At 51.0% G+C, this 22,499-nt stretch overlaps 1 protein-coding gene across 1 annotated transcript in view; it reads right to left on the minus strand.

Annotated features, from left to right (window-relative positions):
- The window catches only part of SAMD11 (sterile alpha motif domain containing 11), a 205,223-nt gene extending 183,183 nt beyond the window's left edge, over positions 1 to 22,040 (minus strand). The window contains exon 1 of the mRNA XM_044445287.1: positions 21,999 to 22,040. The gene's annotated coding sequence lies outside the window, so the exon portion shown is untranslated. The remainder of the gene's footprint in view (positions 1 to 21,998) is intronic.
- Between the last annotated feature and the right edge of the window lie 459 nt (positions 22,041 to 22,499).

Consider the following 22,499-nt stretch of genomic DNA (forward strand, 5'->3'; position numbering starts at 1 on the left):
TGCCTTGTCAAATGATCCTGGCAGTGCCACTGAAAGGAACATGGAGTTGAAATGAAGAGATCCATCCATTAAAATCAAGAAAACCTGCTTCTGCTCAGGTCCCAGACTCTCTCGTCCACTGCACTGGTGAAAAATAGGCAAGGCAAAATCATGACCATGCCAGGACAATCTAAACTGACTATGTCGGTCGAGAGAAATGTGTGGCAAAGGGCTTTTTGGAATGGGAAGACCTATTCCAAGCAATGAAAAAGTATTTGCTGCACAAGACCCCTCTCTTGAAATCACAGCGCACTGGCTCTTCTCGAATGGCACAGGAGTGAGTGGTCGATGGACAAGCTCCTGCTTGCACACGGTTAGTTTTTCTTAACTGTAATTACGAGAGAGGTGCCTTGATTTCCTTGCAAGAGGAAGAAAGGTGACATACAAATGCAATGCAATCATAATGAGGCAAGGGAGAATCATCTCCAAGCAAAATACTTCTGTGACTTAAGGGAACTGGTACTCTGGTTCTTTTTCCCTTTACAGGTTGTTCCTGCACCAAGAAAGACTAGCAAGCCAACTGGCCTATAAAATGCATTTACAAGCTAATAACCTGCAGTGTTTACTCACAAAGGCTGCAACTGTTGGCTTACCAGATGTCTAGGCCCACAATCCTGACCAGCCTCAGAGAGCACAGCCAAAGGTGAAAGACGGCCAAGTTATCAAGAGCACAAGGGCAGCAAAGAAAGCAAGGTATGATACGAAAAATGGTTCTGAACAGTTAACCTGCCAATATTACACTGGAGAAATCACTCTTCCTGCTACTTCCACCTTACTTTACTAAAATAATATACTTTCCACCATGGTGCAGTTCCTCAGTAAACAGCATCCATCTAGAATGGCCGATCAGGAGATCAGGCTGGGAATGATGGGGGGAGGACTCCAACACTCTTGGGGAGCAGTAAGGGGAAGGCTGCTGTAACCACTTGGGGTGGAAGCCTGGAACAAGTCACCTGGCAGGAATATTTTGGGTTGGCCTGACAGGACTCAGTGTGTTGTTGTGACGTGTGAATGCAGTCATGGTGTTGGATATTATAAACCCCTCTTGGTGGCTGATTTTTCCCTTCAGAATCAGCATGTGGAGCCCTGATCCTCATCCGGACCACCCTAAGCAGAGAGGCGAGGTTTAAGATTTCTCTCCCCGGTTAAAAAGTACTGCTGGTTTCCTTGGGTAGAGCCCCTCTTGCATGCAGAAGGCCCCCAGTTCAATCTCCAAGGGAAGCTAGGAGGAATCCCGGTGGAGAAACCCTGCTAGGTAGCAATGGCAATTCCAGGCTTCTTTTTCTTGTTGGTAGTCGCGAAGTCGTGTCCGACCCGTCGCGACCCCATGGACAATGCTCCTCCAGGCCCCCCTGTCCTCCACCAGCCCCGGAGTCCACTCAAGCTCACGCCCACTGCCCCAGCGACTCCATCCAGCCGCCTCGTCCTCTGCCGTCCCCTCCTTCTTTTGCCATCTATGGTTCCCAGCATCCCAGGCTTAGACAGCCTCAAAATAGTCGCAGACAGTTTCAGTGTGAGGTGGCTTCCGAAGTTCCCAAGACTCCTCCTAGCTTCAAGCCCTCCCTTCCTATTTTTGTCCCAAGCCCCAGACAGTGTTTTAAGCCTACTGTCCCTTTCCCAACCACACACAGAAGACCTGTCCCCTGATTCTTGTTGACAGCCAAACACTAATTCCTATCTTAAAGCTGTGACTGAGAAGTCTTTCTCAACAGCAGTGTAAAAAGAAGCAAGTGACAAATAGGAGTCAGTCCCACAGACCAGCATTGGTTTTCCCTCCATTTCTGAACCTTGCTTCACTTCTCTTTAATCAGTTCAGATTACACACACACACACACACACACACACACACACACACACACACACCACCACCACCACCACCACCACCACCACCACCACCACCACCACCACCACCTTTCCACTCAAGAAACCAGCCTATAACCAGCATGGATGGCATACTGGTCCACCATATCCCTGATAAAATATTTCACCCCCAAGATCTCTTCCATGACCGCCCGGTCTAAAGCTGACAATCTCTAAGGGAAATTTACCTGGTTCTCCAGTAGTACTGAAAACCTGCGCGTCTTTAACAATGTGATCTGCAGAGATCTCAAAGGCGTTGCAAGTTTATTCACCGATTTTTTTTTATTTTTCCCTGGGTGGTTCACAACAGCTATATGTACAGCACACACGCATGTCTTACCCATGGAGGGAGAAAATAACTTCTGCATGCTTACAGCTGGCTTGGCTTTATTTTTATGCACAGGCTCTAATGCATCTCCAAATAAAGATCAATCAGGAAATTTTTATTAGCGGATTTTTCATCCTCTGTGCACTCTAGTTGCAGAAACTGAGGATCAGGCATGTGCAAAATGATAAATAGCCCTGGTGGCTTGAGACATTTTAAGAATGCTCACTGTAGCTGGACAGGCTCCGTGGAAAAAGGTTAATGTGGCAAAAAGCCGTTCCTGTTTACTTAGAAGAGAATTCTAATATTCCGTCAAAACACAGACGGCTCCCAAATCCAGGTTCCCTGCACAGCTTTGCCGTGTGGCAGAAACTGGGCCACGGCTTGTTTATTGAGCAAACATGCCTCTGACAGGCAAAGAGATAACCAGGACGGGGCTGCTCTGTCTTTGTTTAATCTGTTCTGTTGTCAGGCAGGGCGGCAGGCCAGTAAAAGTTTCCCCCTTTTGCTTCGGCTCCAAGGGCGGACCAGCTTCAGAATTTATACAAATAAAGAAACTCAAAAGTGCCGGCAGCACCGATCTGATTACAGAGTCATTTATTTTCTGGTCGTTAATAATTTGTGCAATAAAAGATTGCGTGCCTTTCTGAGTTAGTAGGAGTTATTGGCACAAATTTCCCCTCCGCGCCGGTGTGAGGCTGTGCTTGGAACATAAATTATTAGTTTCTTATCGCTCTCCTCTTCATTTTTCATGCTGCCACGGCTGAATCGCCAGAAGCCAGCCCCCGAGTCTTGCTCTTATTTTATGCTGCAGGGGCAAAGCAGCCGAAGCGGTTCTTCTCCCTTTTAATTATACAACTGCCTTGCACTCCGACTCCCGCCCTCCACCCAGCCTTGGCAACTAAGGTGTGCACACGGTGTTGTTGTTTGTGGGTATGTAACCGCCTGCCGAGAAAGCAAGGTATTCTACCACACCACACCACACCACCACGGGCTCCCCTTCCAACAAACACACCCTTGGATGGGAGAAGCCAAGATGACAAAATGACAGTCTTCCAACACTCCTTCCCAGTTCTGACAAGATATCCATCTGGAATACTAGCAAGATGCTCGCATATGTTTCTCAGCAAGCCACCCTCACGGAGAGCTACGAGGGAAGGGTGCCAGGGAAAGATTACGAATGTTGGCAGGCACGCTTTGTGTATCTGTGGGCACTCAAACAATATGGCGTCAACCAAGAATGGGCTGATGGGAGCCAACTCGGTGACCGAGTCGTTCAGAGCAGGAGTAAAGCGTTTCATCCGCACCGGAGTTGCTCGCTGCTCTACACAGAGGTAGATCCTACGATAGGGTTCTCTTGGTGAGCAGCCCAAACCCCACTTCAGTGCTTAGATAAGGATCAGAAAGAAGTCTGAGCAGGCTTTAGAAACTAAATCCTGGACCAGAGAAGAGGTTCCACGCGCACAGAACAACGAAGGCAGAGGAAGAGAGTGCCACCATCAGCAGGGTCAGACGCAAGCACAGTCCTTCCGCGTTTTGCCAGGGGTCATGGTGAGCCTACCACGCCATCCATGGGCACCACAGGCAAGGGAGAGTCACATCAGTTCTAGCTCCCTGTTCTGTTGCATCGACATACGGAGCTAGAGAAGTGCGGAAGGGACTACCAGGGGCTCCAGTGCTTGCGTACGTTAGGGGACCTCCCAGCTTGAGGGTTGGTGAGCCGCCTGGATTGGTGTGTGCTCACACCTCTGTGCTCTCACCACGCAGAAGAGGGACGTGTGCAGGCAGGGCTGGGAAAACGCCTGCCTGAAACCCTGGCGAGCTGGTGCTGCCGGTCAGTGGACGGACGTATCATGCTGGATGGATCACCACCGCGGCTCAGACGAAGGCAGCCTCTTGGTCCCCGTGGGCCCTCCGGGTCAGGAAAAGCTATAAAAGCCTTCCTGTTTGGACTGGTGTTTTGCCTGAGCAAATTTTCCCAGCTCTGGCGTGTTTCTTGACTCTGGCTCTGGCTTCGTGCTTTGGCTCTGAATCTTGGCACAGCTCCCCAGCCCGACCCCCTACTCGGGACCCCCTGGCGTATCTCCTGGCTCCCATCTGACGGTCGCCTACACAGCGCGCCGGCTTGACACAGCCGCCCATGGCCACCGCCCAGAGCCTGACACAGGGAAGGGAGCCGCTTTCTTGCATTTGCGGATTGGTGTGCAAACGCAGCCTGGGGAGCTTCCATCTGTGCAAAACTAGAAAGAGAGAAAGGACAGGGCTCTGGGCAGGGTTTGGGGCGCGAGGCCCACAGTGCAACACACACAGAGCAGGAGTTCTCATGGGCGGTTTCATGCAAGACTCCAGGACGGGCCAGGGCAGAGCAGGCTCACAGGGGCCTGTTTGCGGGATGTGCTCAGAGCGGCCCGCGTGCGTTCGCCTGCCAGGCGAGCAGCACATTCGCATCCCTGTCGAGGAGGACACACCACGGGAGGGGGAGGCGGGGAAGGAGCACTCAGAAAGCGCAGCCGTCAATTCAGGAGTGATGACTCAGCGGCACTTGACACGTTCCCCAGAGATTATGCAGCACAGCTCGGGAGGTGAGTCACAGACCTTTTCCAACCGTCATTCACGTCCACCGCCATTTTCAGCTATGGTGCCCGTGGCCAAGTGCTCACCAGCGGCTGCTCCTTCTGCTCTGCACGTGAGGGATGCCGGGACGATCCGCGTGGGACCCACACGGCGACCAGGCCCTCTTCTGAGGGGCCAACTGGAGTGAGTTGATCTGGGCGTGAGCAGCGCCTGGGGCACGTTTCTGAGGGCCCCTGGGCAAGACACCCTGCCTCCCTCGGGAAGTCCGCCTTCTCCCTCCCAGACACGCTAGCCTGCTGTTCTCGCCTCTGTCGTCATGGCCATCGTGTGCCGGCTTGAGAGGCAGGGAGCAAGCAGGCCGGGGATCTCCTGCTCCCGCAACACCGCCACCACGACTTCTACCCTGGCTGGAGCGAGAGGCGGACGAACGAGCAGGCTAAGCTAGGGAGGAAGAGGAGTAAGCTCAGGGGGTTCTTGTTTGTGGGCCCCTGCCTAGGCAAGGGCACTGGGCAGGGGTCCAGCTACTCCTCGATGCAGCAGCTCCCCGGTGGCTTCACTGCCAGACCCAAGCTGTGGGCCTCGCTCAGGTGCTCCCCAAGCCAGAGCCAGAACGCCATTTCAAACCAAAGGGGTGCCTGAGCTGCAGCACAGCATGGAGCAGCTTAAGGAGCAGCCCACTGTTGTGTTTGATCGGCAGGTAGGCAAATGAAAGACAGGCAGATGAAAGGCAGGAGCGACTCTAAATAGCTTTGCATTGGCCAGTGACACTGGATTGGTCTTCTGCTGTCAGCCAGTTCCCAAGGCCTGGAATATTCTGGGCTTCAGAGAGAAAACTCCGAAGCCTACCAGTCAACAGACATCAGTTGCAGGATGGTTCTCTCCTGACTGTTTTTCCCTCCAAGGCACGGCCCTCCTCCTCATGTGGAAGCACCTTCCCTGGTAAATCATGTCTCAAGCAAAGAATTATGCAAGCATGGTTGGCATCCCTCTGGTACCCTCCTGTGCTTTCCCACCACTCTCCTGTCCTTTTAACCGCTACAAAAATCCATTAAGGAGTAGACGGAAAAAGTGCCCAATGCCTTTTGCTTTGTGATGCTAGGAGTCCTCTTTCTGAAAGCACACTAGGTTCCTTGGTAATTCTAGGCTGCTGCCACCAGAAGACGAGAAGGGGCCGGGGGGGGGAGGGGGGAAGAGGAGGAGGAGATGAAAATTACAGCCTGAATGCATCCAGATTCCAAATCCCAGCTCAAAGTACTACAGGAAATGTTGCGCGCTTCTGTAGAATGCTGTACAACCTGGACAGAGACCCTTTTCAGAGTCTGGTAAGAAGCAGAAGAGCAAACAGAGGTGCTGAGCACCTGTTTCTTTTTCACAATCCCAAGCATGCAAATACAGAGCGATGGCAAAGGTCTCCCGCAATGCAGGAGGGGCATTTCTGGTCCTTTATTTACTCCACACAAGAGGATGTGCTGGGGAGACGGAGGTGAGCATTCTCTGCGGGCGAGGGCAAGCATTCAGAATAGCTTTCCACCGGCGGTCCTTCTGGAGGGGTGCCGAGGTACTGCTGGCAAGAGGCCAAGAAGAACCTGGCAACCCCCCCGTCTCTTGCACGCACACACACGCCCCCTTTTCATCTTTGGGCCATGCCTCACCAGACGAATTCAGCCCACGTCCTTTGTGCTACGCTCACTCATGAGTAAGACCGCCATCGGTCTTAGCCAAGCGACAGCTGACTGGTGAGCGTTTCAGTTAAATGTATGCAAACTGTAACTTGCCTTCTGCCCGACATCGGGACGGAGCTAGAAACATGCTCAGCGACGATGTGGCAGTCAGCCCGAAAACGGTCGGCGATCACAAAAGCAGGCCATGCCAGACCCGCGTCAGTGGCGACCGACGGCACTATTCCATGGGCCCAGACTCTATTCCTTGTTCATAAATAAGGGACGACAAACTAAACTCTGTCCAGAGCAAAGATTCAGACAAGGTTGTGGCCTTTGGAATGAGCAAATGGACTCTGGAAGAAGTCTGCCCAGCCCGTTCCTCAGGGAGCAGGGCTGCCCCACATAAAAGAAACAGAGGCAGGCCTATAAACCTCCTCGGGACACATTTCTATGCATGTTTAGACAGAAAAAAGTCTTACAATCCCCAGCATGTCCCGAGCCAACCATGTTTAAACCTGCGTAAGACTGTGCCCCCAGACAGCTCCTACCGGCTGAAGATGTTACTGCGGACTTCAACTACACTGTTGTTAGTCGCGAAGTCGTGTCCGACCCATCGCGACCCCATGGACAACACTCCCCCAGGCCTTCCTGTCCTCACCATCCCCCGGAGTCCACTCCAGCTCACGCCGACTGCCCCAGTGACCCCATCCAGCCACCTCATCCTCTGCCGCCCCCTCCTTCTTTTGCCGTCTATTGTTCCCAGCATCAGGCTCTTCTCCAGGGAGTCCTTCCTTCTCATTAGGTGGCCAAAGTATTGGAGTTTCATCTTCACTATCTGGCCTTCTAAAGAGCAGTCAGGGTTGATCAACTACAACTACATAGATGCATTTAAATGAATTAAAATGCATTCATTCATTTTAAAAACAGAATAACCCAGAGGTGCGTATCGCTAGGATCCTGGAGAAGGCCAAGTTTCAGGAGCACCGGTTTCAAGGTCTCGTCACTGTGGAACTGACTGACTGACTGACAGACACACATCCTCTTCTAGTATTACAGACAGAAATGTATGCCCTGCTTTTGTTTGCTTGTTTATTTTTAGACAGTCATGGTGGCTTACAACACAATACTGGAAATAATCACCCGCTGAAAGAAACAGAAGCCTGCGCCATGGACAAGGACCTTGACAGATTAAAAATGAGCCTTGAAAGTGACCAGCAAGTTCAGAGAGCCTAAAAGACACAGCAAGCTAAAATGTCTGCTGAAATAGGGTTACGGTTCGGGAGGTGATGGACGCCCACTGAGCAGCAGGAAGGACAGCACCCCTAAGCAGGGAGTTCCACACGGTAGGTGCAGCCCCTGAGAAGGCTGGGGTGGGGGGCGGACCCCAGGGGTGCTCTTGCAGTAAGTACCACAGGCCGCCTCTACCTGCACCCACTCTTCTGGGAAACCACTGGCATACTAAAAGGGCACGCTGCAGGAGCGCTAAGAAGAATCTTGGATCTAAGACTCTCTGGAAATTTATCATGCCTTCCTCCGTGTACTAAAGCCCCGTCCCTCTTCTTCCCCTCGCTCTCATTCTCTCTTGTCAAAGATCCATGCAGGATTTGTTTTCCTGCCACCAGCACCTGTCAAGGTCGTGCTTTCGATAAAATAAGATGGCAGGGAGCCCAGCCAGCCTGGCCAGTTAAAACAGCGCTACTCCAAAGACCCACTCCTGAACAGTCCCCACACCACACACCCAACCCCCTGCAATCCATCAATCCAAATCACTACCTTCCTTGCTGGCGGAAAATCTCTCCCTCACCCTGCAGAATGAATGGGGAGGCTCGATGAAGCGGGGGGGGGGGGAGGTAGCATCATCTCCGCGTGAAAATGGGGGCAGGGGGCTTAAAAAAAAGCTCAGGGGGATCCCTGAGTGACTTTGCTGGGGAGTCTTAACAGCTGATGTGCACGGACGGAATTGGGCCTCAGCCGGCCAAGCGGAATGGGAACAGGAAGCCTCCGGTCGGGTGGCCTGTCCATGCGGCATCTCTCACAGCGGCTCCTGGGAAGGCTGCCTGGATCCTTCGCTTCAGCCTCATCCAAGCAATCCAATGCGGCAACAGAGAGGACCTGCCTTCTACCAGCAGCTTCTGAAGATAAATTTAACCAGAAGCGTGTGGCTAGGATTCGCAGCAGGAAGGAAGAATAATTAAAACAGCGCCAACATATATATTGTATTCCGGTGCTTCCCCAGCAGGATCTGCCATTTCTGCCATGCTGGAGAGAAACAATGCAGCTGCCCCCCACTTTCCCATTAAGTGGCACAGAAGTGTCCCCACAGGCAGTGACAGAAGGCTACTTTGCACCCTGCTTGTGGCCTTCTCACTTCATCTAGCTACCTATTGCTGTCAACAAAACGCGAGGGCAAACGGACCTTTGGTCTGTTGAACAGGGCGACTCTTCTGTGCCTGTTAGCAGTGGTGGAGACAGGCGATTTTAGACTCTGAACTTACCGGCGTTCTTGGTGTGGGGGCGGCTGTTTACACGGCCATGTGGAGTTTACCTCCAAGTGTGATACGCCCACCCTGCTGCATTTGGGGACCCCCGGCTCATACAGCCGAGCAGGGCCCCAGACAGCTGCCCTAAAGCCCTGCCCAGATGGCACCGCTGCTTATTTGCCATGATAGGCAGAAGGGCCTTTGGCGCTGTGACAGCATTGCTCCAGTGTCCACGGCTGCTCCCCGTTGCCTTTCATGGGTGCAAGCCACACTCCTCAGCATACCAGCAAAACCGCCTCCTCCAACCTGTCCTCCACCGAGACCAGAAGCGCTATTTCAGCTCTCGAATCAGGACCACAGGGGCACGCAGAAAGGCCCCATTAACTAATTAATCCATCCATCCCATCTCCATACTGTCTAAAAGTCAACACTCTCCGTGCAGTTTACAGTGATTAAAACACCCGACAGAACAAGTTGCATACAAAAATATAACAATTCGCAACAATCAACAATAAATCCCAGGTCCCATTCAAGCCTTATCATAAGCTGTCATATGCCTGGGAGCACAGACAACTCCAGCACTAAAAAAGACGGCACTGCTGACACCGGGCGAGACTTACTCGAGAGAGGATTCCATTATCGGGAGTGGGACCCACTGAGAAGGGCCTCGGGTGTTGATTGCTCTGCACGGGCAGGTTCATACTGGAAGAGGTGTTCCATCACGTCCTGCGCTCCTGAGCCATGCGAGGGTTTCTAGAGCAAAGCCAGCACCTTACATTTGGCTCAGAAAGAGCCAACAAGCCAGTGCAAGGGCCAGAAACAGTGTTGCATATGCACCATTACGGATCTGACTGCCGTATTTTGCGTGAGCTGCACTTTCTGAACTGTCTTCAAGGGCAGACCCACACGGACTGCAGTGCAGTGCTCTAACCTGGACGGTGGTTCCTGCTCCGATAGGGGTGGAAAGCACACCAGCTCTCTGAGGTTACCTGATGGCGGTAGGAGGACCCCCAGGCTAACAACTTTCTCCTTTAAGGGGAGCAAACCCCACGCAATACGGGCTGAACACCTTCGCATCCTCGCACTAACAGGATCTCAGTCTTGTCTCGACTGGCCTTCAGCAGATGCCTCTCAGCTTTATTCCCTGGAGACTCACCAAAACCTGGGCCTGTGTATCCTCAAGGAACTTGGCAGGATGTTTCAATTCATACTGAAATTTGGCGGGATAGAGTAAAATAGTGAACACCTTCGCTTAGCCACTGGACTGCGGCAGGCATGGGGAAGGCTGAGCCATTAAAAATAAACAACAAAATGAATTGCTGGAGTGCCTCTTCTCTCCATTCAGTGACGCAGGCCACCTCCACACGAATCGTGACTCTTTAGCAATCGTTATCCAAAGCTCTACAGGCCTCTGACAGGCACTAATTGATTATACTTCCCAGCAATACTCCCAGGAGTTAAGTGACTAATGGCCAAGCAAACAGGGCAACAGGGTGGTGGGGACACACGGACCCCTCCTCCCGGAATATTTATTTGGATAACAAAAATGAACGCTTTGTAGTCAGGGCTGACTCAAAGTGTCTTCATACCTGATGCAGAGAATCTGAATTTGACCCCTGAAAGAGCCACACAAAGAACAGGAATGAGAGGGCACAGTCTTTGCGGAAATTCAACCGGGGGGAAAACCTGTGCAGGAAAAGTTACTTTGCCTCATACAGGACAAATTCTCAGTCAACTTTTGCTGCCTCTAACACCACCCTAAGAACTGCTAGTAGTCCTGCAGAATGCGCCTCCTGCCGAAACAAAGAGCTCTGTGTATCTCCAAAGCCCACATCTTCTTTTACCAAAAGCAATGGCCAGAAAAGGGTTTTGCTTCACTTATTCAGGAAGCAGGTTCTTTTAAAAATGCATGTAGGACAGTTACTGGCTTTTTCAGAGAGTGAATGTTAAGCATCAAATGGCTCTCACTTTCCTCCGGATAGAATGATATATCGCCTTGCCCTCAATTGCAATCCTTCGTGTGGGTGGGGGGCCTTGCCTTACCTGTCAAACTCCTCCACCTGCCTCGGCGGAGGCCACCTGCATCTCTTTTGGAGAGAAAAGAGCCACAGAGCATGGGAAAATGGAGGTGCTCTTAACAAGGCATTCCCGGTTCTGTAAGGCTCTTTTCTGCACCAAATACCAGCTGGTATTTTGCACACAGCTTCATCAAAGTATGTATGTATGTATGTATGGCATTTTTATGCCGCCCCCATCGCAAACAAGTCTCGGGGCAGCTTACAAAGCAAATAAAGAAATACAGAATAGACCTTAAAAATCTGAATACATCTCGGCAAAACTATAAAAACCAATAAATAGAAACAGCAATTAACAGTTAAAATATCGCTTAAAGAAAAGGTCTTGGCCTGGCGCTGAAAAGTATGGCATCTTCCAGATCCTGTACATTGGCCACTCCTTTCCTATTTCCCTTGCTCAGAGAAGCATACTGTGCCCTCTGACCTCAGTTCCTTCCTGCCGCACGGAGCTCACCATAACGCAGCCTGAGCATTAGTTGTATTTCTAGCTGCTTTTCTAGACTGCTTTTCTATTCAACGCCTTCAAGGCAGGGCACCCCCTCCCCCATATAAAAACAAACAAGCAGAGAATACCACCATAAAACACTTAAAATATAAATGACATGGATGGAGCTAGATAAGATCTCAAATCCGGAGTAAAGCCTCATCGATAACAGCACTCAGGATTAAAAGCCCGCAAGAAAAAAATGGAAAGTGTTGACAAAATCCTTGCAACATCAAGGAGCAGCCATAGAAACCTCTAAGGGAAGGGAGCGCCATAACTTGGGTTCCATCACTTTGAAAGCCCTGTGCAAGTCACCGCTTGGATAGAAATGGCTTGCCTCAATAGGCAGGCAGGTTTATACTGGAAACGGCAGCCCTTAATATTATTCCAGTTACAAACAGGCTAGGGCTCTCAGAGTAATAATTAGTACTTTGAATTGCGCCCAGAAAAATGGTCAGAAACACAACCATGTTTGCATGTTTCAAGACTGCTGCTCCAAAACAAGCTGAAGTTCATAAACCGAGAACAAATCCTAGCTTGCGATCCTCACTCGTTCCTAGTATAACTATCTACAAACTCCAGTTCAGACGACGCTCAAAACACGTGTGCCAGTGTGGAGGGAAGAAGTGTGCAGCTCGCTCACGTTAATTTAGACTCCCCAGAATCCTGTTTTACCATCCTGTGCTAATGTAGCCATTTCCACACCATGCTAAGGGAGTTATCTCAATATACCTTGAAACAGCTTAGCAGAGGAGGAGGAGTAGAATTCTTAGTAGAATTGCACCACATACAGGAGACCGCATGAAAGTTGAAAGAACCATGACTGCCTAAGGCTACCTAGCACCCAAATCTTCCAGTTCATAGTTCACCCGCAGCCCTCATAAACAGGAAAGGGGAGAGGGGACTTCCTTGCTTTCCCATAATACTACGGACTGAAGGAAGTGCATCTTCAGCAAGGATGCCACTAGCTTACGGATCTATCAGCCACAAGACTCTCCCACTGAGCCAGCTTTCCAAAAAGGTTCGGGCAGATGCCTGGAGGGTTAATTCCACGGATAAGGATGGGCACCGGAATACCCAAATGGAATGCTGGGAAGCAACCGGACTCTAGAGACTGCCACAGACCTTCGCTCCGACCCAGCAAGCCAACTCTTACGTGCCCTTATATGTACTGAAACGTGCAACAGAGAGGGCTGGGGGGAGGAGTGTGCGCCTCGTCGTTTTACCCACCCCCCGTGCCACGCTTCGCCTTGGCTACAGGCCCGTCTCTAACCCACCGCCGTGACCCCATCAGCTTTCTCAGCTGTGGCAGCCGCAGCTGGAGTCACTGAGGATGCCGAGCAGAGACTGTGATGAAGCCGGCGGCGGCCCATTTCAATTAGCGAGGCTGCCCCAAAGCCGCCTCCTCGGTGAGTCATTTGCCGTTCCGGCAGCGAAAAGAGGGAGAGACAGAGACAGAGCAGCAGCAACCTGGATTAAAACCAGACCCCTGCATTGCAGCTCAGTCGGGTTAAACCTCGCCTTTTTACATACCCGAGTAACAGACACCCACCCCACAAAAATGCCTAGAAGACAGATAGCGCAACATTCCTTGTGAGATCAGCAGAGTCTGAAGGCTACGCAACCCGGACACAACTAACCATGCTGTGATTCCCCCACTCAACCCACCAAGCACAAACACTTAATGGACTTAATCCATTTTCCAACTGGTTTGCATGGGGGTGGGGGGGTTGAGGGACTGCTGGAAATTCTCCCTTCGCACACTGGTACAATATTCCAAGAATAGACTGCTTTTTTTTCTTTTTGAAGAGGGAAATCTAGGAGGCGGCACACGGGACGAGAAAGGGGCCCAGCTCAGGGTGTCTCACCCTAGGGCCCTCAAAACCGGAGGCCAGCACTATTGAAAGGGCTGTCTCAGAACCCTGAGCACCCAGCCTGGTCCTTAGGGATGCTCAGAAGGACACCCTGTGGACTGACATTGGCTTGAGCGGGACAGAGGGGCCTCGGCGACGCCTTGTGTTCAGAGTCGACCGGCTGACGCCTGCTGACCAAGCGACCCTTCTGGACAGCCTGCCTACTGAGCCAGAGCCGGCCTCGCAGGGAAGATCCCAAATTCTCATCGGCAGGGACGCCTCATTTTCCTCCCTGCTGAGATGGTCTTCCTGGCCTACCATTAGGGAGCGATGGGGCCTCCGAGTGAGAGGAAGCAGCCAGAGCCGACCCGGCCAGCTACCCTCCTGCCCGTAACACCCTCAAGACCTTCTCGAGAACTCTGCCCTTTATTTGCTGAGGTTAATATCTTCCTGCCACACGTAGGTAACTCATCTATCCTGATTAATCTCTCTTCCTAACGACAAAAAAGCACCGCGGCTTCGCTCTTTGCCAAATCTCTCGTTGAAATGCAGCATATCAAATGCGTGATCCTTCCTGCAGTCTTCTACTGCTGAAACCCGCCCAGAGAGCGCTACCGGCGGAATGGAAATATAATAAATAATACATCATCATCATCACACGGTGCCTCGCTAGGAAGGATAAGCGAATGCTCTTTGGACCACTCTGGAACGGGACTCGGCAGATTAAGCTACCTCCTCACATAAACCCAGTTCCAGATGCCGTCTTTCCCACTCCAGCGATGCTGCTGTTTGGAACTGTTTGTCCATGTATCTCTGCCCACCCTCTTGGTATCTTGTTCATTTCCTGTATGTCCCTCTATACCAGGAAGCAGAACGGCAGGCCCGAGGACCATACCATGAACTTGAGGCACCATGACGACTTTGTGTCCGGGGGGGGGGGGGGGTCCTTGAGCATGCATGCCAGGCGTGGAAAAGGTGGGTTTAAGGAGGTCTGACGGCAGAGTGAGGGAGAAGTTACAACAGACGTTCAGAGAAGACACACGCAGGTAAGGGAGAAGAGATGACAGCCATTGCAAGAACAGGTGCAGTGGTGCCCTGGCAAATGCTGGGATGGGATGCAGGCTTTCATGTGGAAGGCCACAACCTCAAAGCCAGGCCAAAAAAGCAGGTAGCTGTGATCCAGGATCAACAAACCTGTTCTGCCAGAAGCAGGCCATTTATAAAGCTAACCTCTGATTGCCTATTCAAGACCAAGTCATCCCCAAATACTTTGCATAACAATAGGGAACCGTGCACTGCTGCTGGGAAAATCCATCCCCTCTCCAGGTAATGTGAGGACTGCAGCTTAGCTCAGAGGAAACAGGGAAGTCTCAGATGATGTCAGGGTTCCTGCTACTAAAAAAGCGTCATTCTGGCATCCCCGCAAGGCCAGGCTCCACTGCATCTCCGCTGGCCTTGGAACGCTTACCAAGAGCTGCGTGTGTGCGCGGGGGGGGGGGGGGGGGACTGTTTGCAATGCAGGTGCTCCTCCAGCTGAGTTCTGGAGCAGATTCATGCCTCACCATCAAAGGTGTCAACTGCCCCCCACCCTGCAGGTAAGCTGAGTGATAGCAAGGCTTTGAGGTGCAGGAGCTTGGGTGGCAGCGGCTTCAGGTAAGCAGGTCTGTACTCAGGTCACAGGACATGTCAAGGGATGAGGAACGGGGCTGCGTGTGAACCGGCCTTGGATGCTTGGTCCTATGCACAAATGTCACTGCAGCTGCCACTACGGCCTCCTCCTCCTCCTCCTCCTCCAACCTGGCCTTCCTCGTGCTGCAGATGTCTGCTACTCACAAAGCAGCCCAGAAGAGGGTCTATACACACAGCTACCAATGGCGGGGACGGCTTTTTGAAGTAAACTGCAGGACCCTGGCCAGGGGGTAACTGGGACCACTTAGCAATGGCAGCTAAACAGAACCTGCATGCCCGAAAACCTGCTGGCTGCAGCCTGTCTTGTCCTTGGCCGCCTCCCCAAGTTGCTGCCTGCCTGTAGGGTGGGAATGCGCGATCAGGAGGCAAACAGCTCCGGGTGGGCTGCATCCCGTCAGGCTGGTCACAGGTTGCACAAGCCCCTTCTAGAGCCAGCTGCTCAGCGGTTGCTCAACTGCAGTGCTGGACTTTTGCCGGACCTCATGCTCTCAGACCCTGGCGGCAAGAACCTTTCCTTGTCCCCGACAGGAGCAGGGCAACCTTCCCTTCCTGCAAAGGTCTTCCTGGACGCTGAGCAGCTTCTGAAAAGGAAGCAGGGGTGGGGGAAGGGGGCCTCCTCCTCCTCCTCCTCCTCCATAATCCCCCTTACAACCAGAGCCGCTAAAACTGGAGTCTCCTGCCTGAACGAATACATTAGCTGCCCCCACCACCTCGCCAACTGAGGCTTCGCCACGGAAACTGAGTGGCAGCTGAAAGCCAGAGGGGGAGGCTGCACACAAAAGCCCTTAATTAGGAAACTGAAAGTGGGGGCGGGGGCAGGGGCGGGGGCGGCAGCAACAGCAGGAGGGGAGGTGGGGGTGGGGATGCAGGCCAGACCTGAACCTGAGGGTCCGTACCGCTGGAGTGGTTCTCCTGGGCACCAGCAGCTCAGTGACCTCCCTAATCATCCGCTGGAGGACCCACGCAGCAGCGAGGGATGCGGGGAGGGGGGGCCACCTCTCCCACCCCCACTCGGCTTGCATCGCTATTCCATTTATGGAGCATCATCACTATTATTATTATTATTATTTATTGTGATTGCCCACAAGCTGTCTCCATCATCGAATCAAGGCTCATGCCCGTCAAAGCATTATTTTGCCCAATAAAGTCTCATGAGAAAAAGATCCAAACCAGCTGCCGGCCTTTCTCGCACAAAAGAGGAATTATTCCAGCTAATTATTTCAGGGAAGGGATAAATAAGGGTGCTGTACAAAGTGAATTTTTGTGGGGGGCGGGAAGCAATAAGCCGGCAACATGAAAGAATCCAGCATTACCCTGATAGATTTCCTCCCCCTCTAGAAATCAATCCTAGCAATGCTTTCCATGTGCTTATCTCCACAGGAATCAGTTGGGAATCTTTGCCCAAAAACAAAACAAAACCAAAAAAAAGCTTCTATAGAAATCTCTTATTCTTTTCCCCTGCTTTCTGTACACGGGGTTATCCAAGGGATGGGGACAACGTTCAAAGTCCAGAAATCCCCAGATCCTGAGAATACAACATTCTGCATCTAAGAACTATTTTTGCATGAATTACAGGGAAACAGGAGCTTTCTAATGCTTCTCTGTTTACCACTTATAGGGTTCTATGCAGGGAAGGGGGAAGCTAAATACTTTGCATCCGTAACTCACAGGAAATCGCATTGTTGGGACCAGCTCATTCCTGTTTTGTAGAAGTGGCTGCGGTGAGCCAGGCAGACCAAACGATTCCATGAAATACCTCTGCTCTTGAGTGGAAGGGTGCGTACAATGTGCACAAATGCATACACACGAACACCAAGGCACAGAGCAACTGTGTGCGGTTTCCCCAATAATATTACTAACATCGCAAGGACGAACGCCATCCTGCCTTGCAGAACAGGTGGATTCAGGAGGCCAGGAGCCCTGGAGAGTCACTGCCAGCCTGTGTGAAAGACAGAACAGGGCCACTGAACCTCTCTGAGACCCAGGACAAACACCGCTTTGGAGAGGTGGCTGGTGGCCACTTCCCAAGGGTGAGTGGGGCCAAAGTCAAGACGGGTGGTGCCCAAAATACCAGAACAAACAAAAAAAGCAAACAGCAGTGCAAAATACCTGTTTAAAGCTCTCATTTTCAGCAACTAAGCCTTAAGAGAGACATTACAATGGGAAAAGCTGCCCCAAAGCCAGAAAACCAGTTGATAGGAGGGGGAAAGGGGCTGGGGCCAGAGGATGGGGTCCTCTGGGGAATCCATCACACACACGCACACCTGGCAGGCTGGATTTGACCCCTAGGCCTAAGGTTCTGCATGCCTACAGCAGATGAACCGGGTACTTTCCTATGATCACAGCAAAGGTAGGTGCCCAGGTCCAGCAGCACCCGACTTCCCTGTGGCCGCCTCCTTTCGCCAGATTGTGGCATGCCCTTCCACACACCCCTCTGGTCCCGAGCTCAAGACCACCGCACATCCCAGTCTTGACGTGAAGGGTTTCTGCCTCCCCAAATGCCACCGCATTCACCCTGACAGTGCAGGCCCAGCCGACTCCATCGCTGTCAGCAGAGGCCAGCAGAGGCGAACGAGTCTAAGCATCACGCTCTCCTCCCAGGCGACTGGCACGCACCGCGCACCATTTACCCTGCCACGACTTTTGCACCGCGGACAGTGCTAGCTTTCCAAAGTATAACGTGAAGCCACCGTTTCTGTGTCTCCCTCCCTCCTTTCCATTCTCTCCTTTTTGGAAACCTCTTCTGCAGCTAAGACGCCATTCAATAGCTCCCCGGTCAATGCCAAAATGGAAAATCTATCACAAACAACAACCAAGAAAAAAGGAGGATGCGGGAAAGAAAGATTCGCTCCCCAGTAGGAATCTGCCCCCACCCCTCAGACACCATCTCTGCACCCAGCTCACTTCCAGGAGAAGACGAGTGTCCGTGTTTAGGGGAAGAAGAGGGGAAGACAGAGGCTTTTTCAGGAGAACTGAAAACCACTTGTTCCCGGGGGAGGCAGCACATCCAAGCAGCCAAGATTCTTTTATCCCCTTTCCCTCCCTTCAGTAAAAGCCTCAATTAACTTTGCATTCATTATTAAATCAGAACAATGCATCTCCGGGTCTCATGCAGCCCAGATTGGGTTACTGGCACTATTTGGGAGAAATCTTGGCGAGGCTTACAGCTCAAGACATAAATATCATACTTCAGGGGGTGTTGGAGTTGCCAGCTCGGAATTCCTTTCCTTAAATCTCCTCCTCCTTCCTAAATTGTTGCCTCTAGCCGTTTTAATTAATATATCTCCAGTTTCCATTCTAAAGCACAGCAACTCAGGGAAAAGGTATCAAGGTCTACCTGGGCCAAATGTACAGATGCAGGGCTGAAAAGGTACAAGTCCTCCTTTCTATCAAAAGCATCCCTCTCTCAGAACTGTTACAGGAGCTGACAAGAGGTTGGCTTTTAACCTGCACTCTGTCCACCTGCTACACACGTTCCCATACAAGGTTCAGCCACGCCAGGTTGCTGCATGTATTCTAGAGGTATGCAAAGATGTGCCGAAAGTAGATCTCCGGGAATTTGGGACTTCAGCTCCCAGCCATACCTAGCTATGGGCCATGCTGGCAGGTGCTTTTGAAGGCTGAAGTCCAAAACACCTGCAGACCTACCTTCAGCCCATTCCTGACCTAGCATGGTGAGGTCCAGAAGGCTATATGAATTGTGAAAACATCTGCCAACATGTCCTGGGCTTCTTTGCAATCTGCAGGAATCATACAGCAGATGTCCAGAAAGGGTTCTGGGAGGCAGAAAACCACACAGGGCCCCTAGACCATCCGCCGTTGCAGGACAAAACAATACAACTGGCCTGCAGTGGCTATAAGAACACAAGCTCGGAGATGCCAAACCTCACTTCAGCCACAAACTGCACTCGGGTAAACTGCCAATCTTTTGGCTTTGTTAGTCTTTATGTTGGGAGCTGCTCAAAGAGCCTAAGGCTAATGGGCCAGCATACCAGACAGACAGACAGACAGACAGACAGATAAGGTGCCACAAGACTTTCTGTTATTTTACTGCAACAGACTAAAATAGTTACCTATTTGGAAAATGAGCTCACGTATGAAAACCGAGATCATATATGTGAACCACTAGAAAGACCATGATCGTAAAAGTTTGGCACTTTGAACACTTGAAACAACAAGATTATTACTGACATGCAAAGCAACTTGCATAATCCAGCGGACAATGGAAGTGCCATCCTCTCCGCCCATGTCAAATGTCAGCCTCCAAGCGGTTTTTGCAAGAGAGACTGTGAAACGGACTATTTCCACCACACGGAAACGCTTCACACTCCTTCGAGAACAACTGCCTGGCCGTCCTGCGAGAGGTGAACGCAGTGCTGGCCAAGCCCTGATGTGACCACCGCTGAGCTGCCACTAGCGTGTGGTTTGTTCCACCTTCCCCTGGAGGGTGAGCAGGCTCTTCCATTATCCCCCATGTGGCAGCATCGACCCCGGCCCTGCCTGGACAAGCCAACTCCTGCAAAGGCCAAAAAAGCCAGGACTGGGAGACAGTGGTCGGGGGAAGAAGCAAGCAAGCACACAAACACATTTATGCCCAAGAAGCCACTTCCTTGTTGCTCTCGATTCGTTTTCCCTTCTGAAAGTGCTTCAGGGCAGCAGAGGAGGAGAGAAGGTCTGCAAATAAATATTTCATATCCCATCCCTTTTTTGAGCAAAGCCTGCATTTCCTGGAGCTGCTGCAATGAGCAAGAGTGGGGGAGGGGAATGCAACTGTGATCCGAGCACCCGCCATCAGGGAGCCTGGCACCGGAGCAGACGGACAACTGGTTTTACAGCTTCAGGGGTGAGGCCGTGTCCCAGGGCAGCGCTCCAGGGGCCAACGAGGGGCTCGGGCCTTGTGCTAGGAAAGTGAGACAGCTCTGAAGCCAGCCCCAGGTGCCTTGGGTGCAGCACCTGCCAGGTGGGGAAAGCGAGTCACAGCCTTGGGTTGTGCAGAAGCTGAGAGCAGGCAGAGACATAAAGCCAGACGCAGGTGATTGCAAAGGGGAAGGACAGAGAGACTGCTCCCTCTGAATCGCTCTCTCTCGGGCCGGTAAACATGACGGAGAGAGCAAGGAGAGCAAAACGTGCCGGGGAAGGGGACTCGCCTCTTCCCATATTAGTCAAATAAAAAGGGCTCTTTGTATTATCAAATCAAGGAGGTTCAAAGGAAACGCTGCGCACTTGCACTGTATCAGCAACTTCGTGAGAGGGGCTGTTCGGGGTCCCTGGCAGCGTGCATTTCCTCTGACTTGGCCAGCATCCAAAAGCTGGCATGTTCTAAAACCACCGTTCCCCAAACTCACGAGAGTTTGCATTCATTTTAAAAAGAGTTTGTATGAAAGGATAAGATCCATCCGTTAGCAGAGGAGTCTAGCGCCCTTGCGTTTCTGAGTTAGCCCCTGCTCTGAGGGAAGACGAAATCCCAAACCAAACCAGGACGCATACATGGCCCCCTCCGAGGACAGGTAACTGAGCTGCCGCTCAGCAACACAGGTGACCAACCACATGCGCAGAAACACAGCAAAATCGCCTACTGATAGCCTAGGGTTGAAGGGGAAAGGAGCCCACACCAGCGCAAGCAAACCAATCACAGGCAGAGGGAAGGCTGGTCCTCAAATGCATCCCTAGGGCTTACATAAATTTTTAAATATTTTAAATAGTCACTGTATTTCTCGCGGCACATGGTTTAGGCATTGCTACTTTAAAAAATATTTCCAAAGAATGTCAGGAAAAACTCGCAAAATTCAATGCAAAGGATTATGGGATAGCCTCTGAAAGGGATTATGGGATAGAGCCTACTTCTGAACATGGGTGGCCAAGCAAAGATGAGCAGCAGGAGCTTAATCTCCACTAAAGAGGCTGTTCAAATAGTGCAGAAGTGAAGGAAATTATTGGCCAAGTTAATTCAGGAATGAACCGCAGGGGTGCCCATCTTTCTCGTTGCCCCCAAGACTCAGGCATGAAAATGACACAGGGAAATATCTCAGACAGAGACTTCTTTGAAGTTTCCACCACATGCTGAAGAGACATCCCACTTTTCAGTTTAAATTTTAAAATTTAGGCTTAAAAAAACAGCTCGTGGCTGCTGCAGGAGAGACTTCAAAGAAGGACTGGCTGTGTGCATATGCCTTCCCTGGATCGCAGCCACAGAGGACAAGCGCTGCAGTTCAGTTCAATCCAGAAGTCTCCCAGACATTTTCCCACAAGCCAACGATAGGCAGGGTAAGAAATTACGGAGGCCTGCAAAGAACAGCTGTCCAGTCTTCCTGTAGGTAAAGGAACTGGCGCAAATGAACGTTTTGGTCTCAGCCCTCAGGCCCTGCTCAGAGCATTTTCTGACTTGAAAATATTAAGTGTTTTTTTTGTAGTATGGATTATCTAAATGTTCACCTTTCCCTTTGATAACTCAAGGGCGTGTTGTCAAGTTTGGCTAGAGAAGCAGCCACCAAATATGCCAATGTCAGAAAAACCTAGTTATGAGCTTTCAAAAAGGAAAGCTTACTTCCAATATCGTCCAAAAGCAGCAACTGCATTCTCTCAAAACTGTTTCCCCAACCCAGATATGTTATGCTACAACTTCCAACAGCTTCAGAAAGCACTTTCATGCATGCTATGAATAATGGGTGTTGTAGTCCTACATCTGGAAAGCACCAATTAGGGAATGATGTTTAAGAACAAAACAATGACATACTATTAAATGCTTATTATACAAAACCCAGCTCAATCCACTTATTCTTACTTCTGAGTAAACATGTTTAGGACTAGAACTGAGAGTTTATTTTTTAACATTCCTTAAATGCAAGTGGTATGTTCTCTATTTCAGAATCTTCTATAATCTTCAAACCATGTAAGTACGTATGGGGAGGACAACACACATGCATAAAAATGAGAGAATCACGGTCGTCGTTTTAATTACCTTTCCTCCTGAAATGGCACTGGTCTCTAGCAGAAGGTACCCCATTGACCTGCAAAAATGTCGAAATACCATGTTTTAGATAGAAGCTTCAGAATAGTTTTCCTCATCTTTGTCAATACTATTCATTCCATATTGTACACCCTGAACAAACCTGGACATAAATGGCCTAATCTATAGCATACCTTTCTCCACTTATGTAGAGAAAATCTTTACACTACATAATAATTTTGAAATGAGCACCAAACAGCTTTACAAGGTCACCTGACGGTGTTAACACGTGGGCTGGAGGGGGCCTCTGCCCCACCACTCACCTGCCCTTGCTGAAGTAAAGTTGCGCAGGCCCTTAGCATCTCTGCCGCCTCTGATCCCCCAGGATTAGCTGTTTTTCTGCCCAGGTGGGCTTCACTCCTATCCCCCCAAATCCTTCTGTCTCAGAAAGTTCTTCCCCTCTTCCCCCACCCAGGCATCCTTTTTTTCAAAGAGGAGTGCCCTTAGGAGACA

This window comes from Varanus komodoensis, unplaced genomic scaffold (genome assembly GCF_004798865.1).
Source record: "Varanus komodoensis strain SLA01 unplaced genomic scaffold, ASM479886v1 scaffold48, whole genome shotgun sequence".
Classification (NCBI taxonomy): domain Eukaryota; kingdom Metazoa; phylum Chordata; class Lepidosauria; order Squamata; family Varanidae; genus Varanus; species Varanus komodoensis.